This window comes from Salmo trutta, chromosome 4 (assembly GCF_901001165.1).
Source record: "Salmo trutta chromosome 4, fSalTru1.1, whole genome shotgun sequence".
NCBI classification, from domain to species: domain Eukaryota; kingdom Metazoa; phylum Chordata; class Actinopteri; order Salmoniformes; family Salmonidae; genus Salmo; species Salmo trutta.
Window position 1 is genome coordinate 36,130,098 of NC_042960.1, and position 7,092 is coordinate 36,137,189.

A 7,092-nucleotide genomic window follows, 5' to 3' on the forward strand; every position below is an offset into this window, starting at 1 on the left:
GCGCTGAAGAAATATCAGCCCACGAAGAGAAGAATAAGATTGAACTTAAAGTTTTCCCTGTTTGTAGCACTATCAACGTTTCTCTTTACTGTGGCAATTGTGATCGAGTCAACGCAATATTAGCCACTTTCAATGCAACATACCAAAACAAAACAAACTATACAAGATAGGATTCTATTGTGCACAACTCAGCTCTTACTCTACACCAGGCCTGGGCAATTATTTTCCATGGAGGGCCACATTAGAATATATTTTTGCCATTGCGAGCCAGAATCATATTACAGGATTATACATCATGTGTATGACTGTAAATCACATCGAGATAGGCTGCTTATTTCACTTTTTTAACATGCACACATGTAAACCACATCCATGTTCTCCTTTTGGTAGGAATTTTCATTATTAAACATTATTAAACAACTACAGGGAGGGGAAAAGTACACTGTGCATTCAGCACCACGGACAGAACTCTTGTTAACGGGTATGCACAAAAACACAAGAAAGAGAGAGAGCGCAACATTACATTTAAACTACTCAATCAGAGTTAGGAGTGAAGTCTCTGATGGGCATTGACTAGAGTAGTGAAGTCAGGTATAGTTTCTGACTTCGCTATGCGCAGGATTGCTGAGAGGTGAGAGTCAGTAAGAGATGATCTGTGCCTTGACTTGTTATATTTCATCACTGAAGATGTCTGTTCCCATACATAGGTTGACCCAAACAAGTTGCACGTCAGTGGGATCGTTATCCACAATGAAAGTGAAAGGAGAGGAAAGCAACAGTATGTCATTTTCCAACACTTTGAAATCCTCAAAACGACGAGAAAAGTCACCCCTCAAAGCACGCAGCATCGATGTATACCTCTCCCCCGGTCATCTGATAGGGAAAAGACTAGTAGTGTCGGGAGGTGGGTGAGATTGAATGATTTGGCAAGGCTGTACATCTGATGTGCAAAAAAGGCCCTTCCCTAGTAGTCTGGTATTCAGTTCATTCATGAGGGCCATGATGTCCACGGTGAAGGCAAAATCAGCCAACCATTCTTTATCTTGCAGTTCTGGGAAATCCACATATTTTCCTTTCATTTGCAAAAACTCAGCAATCTCCAACTTCAGGTCCCACACCCTTTTTAGCATCTTCCGCAAACTCAGCCATCTCACGTTTGTGTGGTAGGGGAGATTTGCATGACCCAACTCTGTCTCTTCAAACAGTGAGACAAACTGCCTGTGATTTAAAGATTTTGCTCTTATGAAGTTTACCACTTTAGGGACTGTATCCACAACATGGCTCATTTTCAGAACACATTTACAGAACACCTCCTGATGAGTAATGCAATGCAGGAAAATCATTTTCTGATCTGGGTTCAGCTCAGCTACTTGATCTTGTATCCTTTTCAAAAGGCCAACGTTTTTTCCTGTCAAGTTTGGGCACCCATCAGTGGTCACACAGGAAAACTCAGTCCCAGCTTTGCCACACACTTATTAACCTCCTCCAATAAATCTTTCCCTGTGGTTGTGCTCTTCATTGACTGCATTGAAGCAAGCTCCTCTGTAATTTCAAAGTCTGAGTTTATGTCTCGTAAGAATATCAGTAACTGTGCTGTGTCACGTGCATCACTACTCTCATCCAGGGCCAAGGAGAAATAGGTGTTGTTCCATATTCTCTCAAATGTCCTCAACACGCCATGTCAGTGTTTTTCTTGACAGGAAAACATTTTCAAACAGCTCTTTCTTGTCGCGGCAAAGTATTGCTGCAGAGTCAATTAAACATTCTTTAATGAATTCGCCCTCAGCGAATGGCTTGCTATGTTTAGCAATTTTGTGGGACAGTATGTACCTAGCTCTCGCAATTTCGTTGTTTGCTGAATGCCGTTTTGTGAAAAGTCCTTGCTGCTTTTGCATCTGAGAAAGCAACTCTTTCGATGCACCTGTCCTCTGCTCAGAAGACATATTCCTATATTATTCTGCATGCTTCGTCTGGAAGTGTCGGGACAAGTTGTAGTCTTTCAAGACAGCGATGCTCTTTTTGCACACTAAGCACACAGCTTTCCCTGATACCTCAATAAAGAAATTATTCGATGTCCATTCTTTCTGAAACACCCTACATTCATTGTTTACTTTGCTTTCCTTTGAAATCTTTGAAAAACTCATTTTTGCTCAATTTCTAGCTAGCTACTATTTGTAACTGTGACGTGCATGTCGGCCTGTCAGTCACTGTCTGTCCTCGTGCAGATGATATTTATGCGTGCCTTCAAAATAAATGTCCCACAAACGGTGGGAGTTAAATCATTACACAAAAGCGAGTATTCATTGGGCTTTTAATTTGAATAACAAATACGTTTTTTTCAAAACTTGACTGTCACAAAAAATGTATGTGATCTGAGCATGATTCCGCAGGCCGTATTGAATCAGGTCGCGGGCCGTTATGGCCTCCGGGCCGGCCTTTGCCGAGGCCTGCTCTACACAGACCTTTGTGGCATAGCCAATCAGAGCTGCAGTAGGCCTATATGCAGTGGTGGGAAAAGTACCCATGTGTTTTCTTGATAAGTGCATGAATTTGACAATTTTCCTGTCCTGCTAAGCATTTAAAATGTAACGAGTACTTTTGGCTGTCAGGGAAAATGTATGGAGTAATTAATAAAATATTTTCTTTAGGAATGTAATGAAGTAAAAGTAAAAGATGTCGAAAATATGAATAGTAAATGCTATAGTGGCCAGACGGAAGTCACTCCTGGAGTAAACCTGGCACCATCCCTACGGTGAAGCATGGGATGGTGCCAGGTTTACTCCAGAGTACTTAGGACCTGAGACTGGGGAAAAGGTTCACCTTCTAACAGGACAACGACCCTAAGCACACAGCCAAGACAATGCAGGAGTGGCTTCGGGACAAGTCTCTGAATGTTCTTGAGTGGCCCAGCCAGAGCATGGACTTGAACCCGATCCAATGTCTCTGGAGAGACCGGAAAATAGCTGTGCAGCTACACTCCCCATCCAACCTGACAGAGCTTGAGAGGATCTGCAGAGAAGAATGGGAGAAACTCCCCAAATACAGGTGTCCCAAGCTTGTAGCATCACACCCAAGAAGACTTGAGGCTGTAATCGCTGCCAAAGGTGCTTCAACAAAGTACTGAGTAAAGGGTCTGAATACTTGTGTAAATGTGATCTTTATATATATATATATATATATATATATATATATATATATATATATATACTGCTCAAAAAAATAAAGGGAACACTTAAACAACACATCCTAGATCTGAATGAAAGAAATAATCTTATTAAATACTTTTTTCTTTACATAGTTGAATGTGCTGACAACAAAATCACACAAAAATAATCAATGGAAATCCAATTTATCAACCCATGGATGTCTGGATTTGGAGTCACACTCAAAATTAAAGTGGAAAACCACACTACAGGCTGATCCAACTTTGATGTAATGTCCTTAAAACAAGTCAAAATGAGGCTCAGTAGTGTGTATGACCTCCCTACAACGCCTGGGCATGCTCCTGATGAGGTGGCGGATGGTCTCCTGAGGGATCTCCTCCCAGACCTGGACTAAAGCATCCGCCAACTGCTGGACAGTCTGTGGTGCAACGTGGCGTTGGTGGATGGAGCGAGACATGATGTCCCAGATGTGCTCAATTGGATTCAGGTCTGGGGAACGGGCGGGCCAGTCCATAGCATCAATGCCTTCCTTTTGCAGGAACTGCTGACACACTCCAGCCACACGAGGTCTAGCATTGTCTTGCATTAGGAGGAACCCAGGGCCAACCGCACCAGCATATGGTCTCACAAGGGGTCTGAGGATCTCATCTCGGTACCTAATGGCAGTCAGGCTACCTCTGGCGAGCACATGGAGGGCTGTGCGGCCCCCCAAAGAAATGCCACCCCACACCATGACTGACCCACCGCCAAACCGGTCATGCTGGAGGATGTTGCAGGCAGCAGAACGTTCTCCACGGCATCTCCAGACTCTGTCACGTCTGTCACATGTGCTCAGTGTGAACCTGCTTTCATCTGTGAAGAGCACAGGGCGCCAGTGGCGAATTTGCCAATCTTGGTGTTCTCTGGCAAATGTCAAACGTCCTGCACGGTGTTGGGCTGTAAGCACAACCCCCACCTGTGGACGTCGGGCCCTCATACCACCCTCATGGAGTCTGTTTCTGATCGTTTGAGCAGACACATGCACATTTGTGGCCTGCTGGAGGTCATTTTGCAGTGCTCTGGCAGTGCTCCTCCTGCTCCTCCTTGCACAAAGGCGGAGGTAGCGGTCCTGCTGCTGGGTTGTTGCCCTCCTACGGCCTCCTCCACGTCTCCTGAAGTACTGGCCTGTCTCCTGGTAGCGCCTTCATGCTCTGGACACTACGCTGACAGACACAACAAACCTTCTTGCCACAGCTCGCATTGATGTGCCATCCTGGATGAGCTGCACTACCTGAGCCACTTGTGTGGGTTGTAGACTCCGTCTCATGCTACCACTAGAGTGAAAGCACCGCCAGCATTCAAAAGTGACCAAAACATCAGCCAGGTAGCATAGGAACTGAGAAGTGGTCAGTGGTCCCCACCTGCTGAACCACTCCTTTATTGGGGGTGTCTTGCTTATTGCCTATAATTTACACCTGTTGTCTATTCCATTTGCACAACAGCATGTGAAATGTATTGTCAATCAGTGTTGCTTCCTAAGTGGACAGTTTGATTTCACAGAAGTGTGACTGACTTGGAGTTACATTGTGTTGTTTAAGCGTTCCCTTTATTTTTTTGAGCAGTGTACATATATATACAACAAATTCTAGAAACCTGTTTTTGCTTTGTCATTATAGGGTATTGTGTGAAAATGTAATCAATTCTAAATTCAGGCTGGAACTTAACAAAATGTGGAAAAAGTCAAGGGGTCTGAATACTTTCCGAATGCGCTATACATATCTAGCCACTCTGCAACCGGGAGAATCTCAATTGCATACTCCTCACGTCCTTTCTCCATGCCTCCTCAAAACCCATAGGATGAGAAAGCCAGAGGTCCCTCCCCTCTGACCTTTTCCTCCAATGGGTTTTGAGAAGGAGGGGGCGGCAGATAACCTAATATAGCAGGCATAAAATAAACACCTGAAACTAGATCCCCTACATAATGGTCTCGACGAAAAGAAACTAAACTGTTGGGGGTATTCAACCAATCCAGTAAATGTGGAGGAGGACTTAAGATGTAGTGTCGCCTTCTTAAGGCCCAAAAGCGGAAGTTGGGTTACAAGCGCTCTTTCCATTTACCCTGAAAACCGGAACATCTGGTTGTTGGGGACTCAGCAGAGGCAGGTAGCCTAGAGGTTAGAGAGGCGAGTCAGCAACTGGAGGGTTGCCAGTTTGAATTCCAGGTCAGACGGAAAAAATCTGGCGGGTAGTGAGCTGGCAACCGGAGTGAGTTCACAAAAATTGTCTGAAAGGGACAAAGTGTGAAAACACCCAAAGAGATTAAGGGGGCTTTCACACCAAATTGGTTTGGTGTGGTTTTTACAAACTCTGTTCAATTTACCCCCGGGTTCGTTTGGACTGGTGTGAACACTACCTGCACTCGGGAGCGCACTAAACAACTCACTGTGATTTGCTCAAAAAGGATGGTCTCGGGCTGATTCGATTTGTACCGTGGTGCGGTTTGCTACAGGTGAGAATGCAGTCCGGACCAAACCGTAACTTGATATCTCTGAAACATTATGTGAGTAGCAGTGCACTTATGAACACATCTGATGCAGATTAGGGGAGACGGGGACTATTCGGGCAGGGATATATCAATGCTGTGTCATTGGGATATACACTGAGTGTACAAAACATTAGGAACACCATCATAATATTGAATTGCACCCCATTTTGCCCCCAGAACAGCCTCAATTAGTTGGGACATCCACAGGGATGCTGGCCCATGTTGACTCCAATGCTTCCCACAGTTCTGTCCTGTTGGCTGGATGTCCTTTGGGTGGTGGACCATTCTTGATACACACGGGAAACTGTTGAGCATGAAAAACCCAGCAGCGTTGCAGTTCTTGACACACTCAAACCTGTACGCCTGGCACCTACTACCATACCTTGTTAAAAGGCATTTAAATTGTTTGTCTTGCCCATTCACCCTCTGAATGGCACACATTCACAATCCATGTCTCAATTGTCTCAAGGCTTAAAAATCCTTCTTTAACCTGTCTCCCCCTTCATCTATACTGATTAACGTGGATTTAACAAGCGACATCAATAAGGGATCATAGCTTTCACCTGAATTCACCTGGTCAGTCTATGTCATGTTCCTAAAGTTTTGTTCACTCAGTAAACACACTACAGAATTGAGAGCAACAGTAATAGCGTATTTTTGTAGACACCAATTGCGCCATGGTTTGTTGAACAAATTCTATGGGAAAATTAACCGAGTTTTTGCAGGGGTTTTGGATAAACGCTGAAAATAAAGTCTGTGGTAAACACAGGCTTAGGGTATTTCATACGTTTTGTTCTCATCTTCATCAGCTTGTCACTTTTTGTGAATTTTGAAGGATTTATGTAACGCACATAAACGCACATGTTAACTGACTAAAATGATCTCATAGAACAAAACATATAAGATCTCATAAGCCTGTTGTGAGTTTATTCCAAAACCCTATTCATTCCCATTCATTTTGCTCATAGGAATGACTGAAGGAACCAGAGGTAAATCATTTCCGTTTTTTAGGACTACAAGTTGGTGAGCTCCATATACCCTATTCACATTTGTCCATGTACTTTTTGGCCAATTAATATTTCCTATTAGATGACAAGATAAAAAATGAGTAAAGGGTCATTCCTCTTTTATTTTCTTTGAATCTGAAATCAAACAACATAAACTGTTTCGCTTTTTGTTTTTATTGTCTAAAGAAAATATGAAATACTGAAAAATGGAATAATGATTTGATTATTTAAACCTTGCGTTTTAAATGATCGGTTCTGGTTCAACCCGTTAGTGTTTAATAGTCGTGGCTTCCTGACAACACATAACATGATAAACGGGTGTTTATGATGTTTTTGATCTTACATATTATGTAATCAAATAAACATTATGTCATGGAATAAACAGCTAAATGTTATT

The 7,092-nt window shown here is 43.2% G+C and overlaps 1 long non-coding RNA gene across 1 annotated transcript; it reads left to right on the top strand.

The window, feature by feature from the left end:
- The first annotated feature begins 5,268 nt into the window (after positions 1-5,268).
- LOC115192301 (uncharacterized) lies at positions 5,269-7,092 on the top strand. Its single transcript, XR_003877911.1, has 2 exons — positions 5,269-5,652; positions 6,657-7,092. It is a non-coding gene; the product is annotated as an uncharacterized LOC115192301 (long non-coding RNA).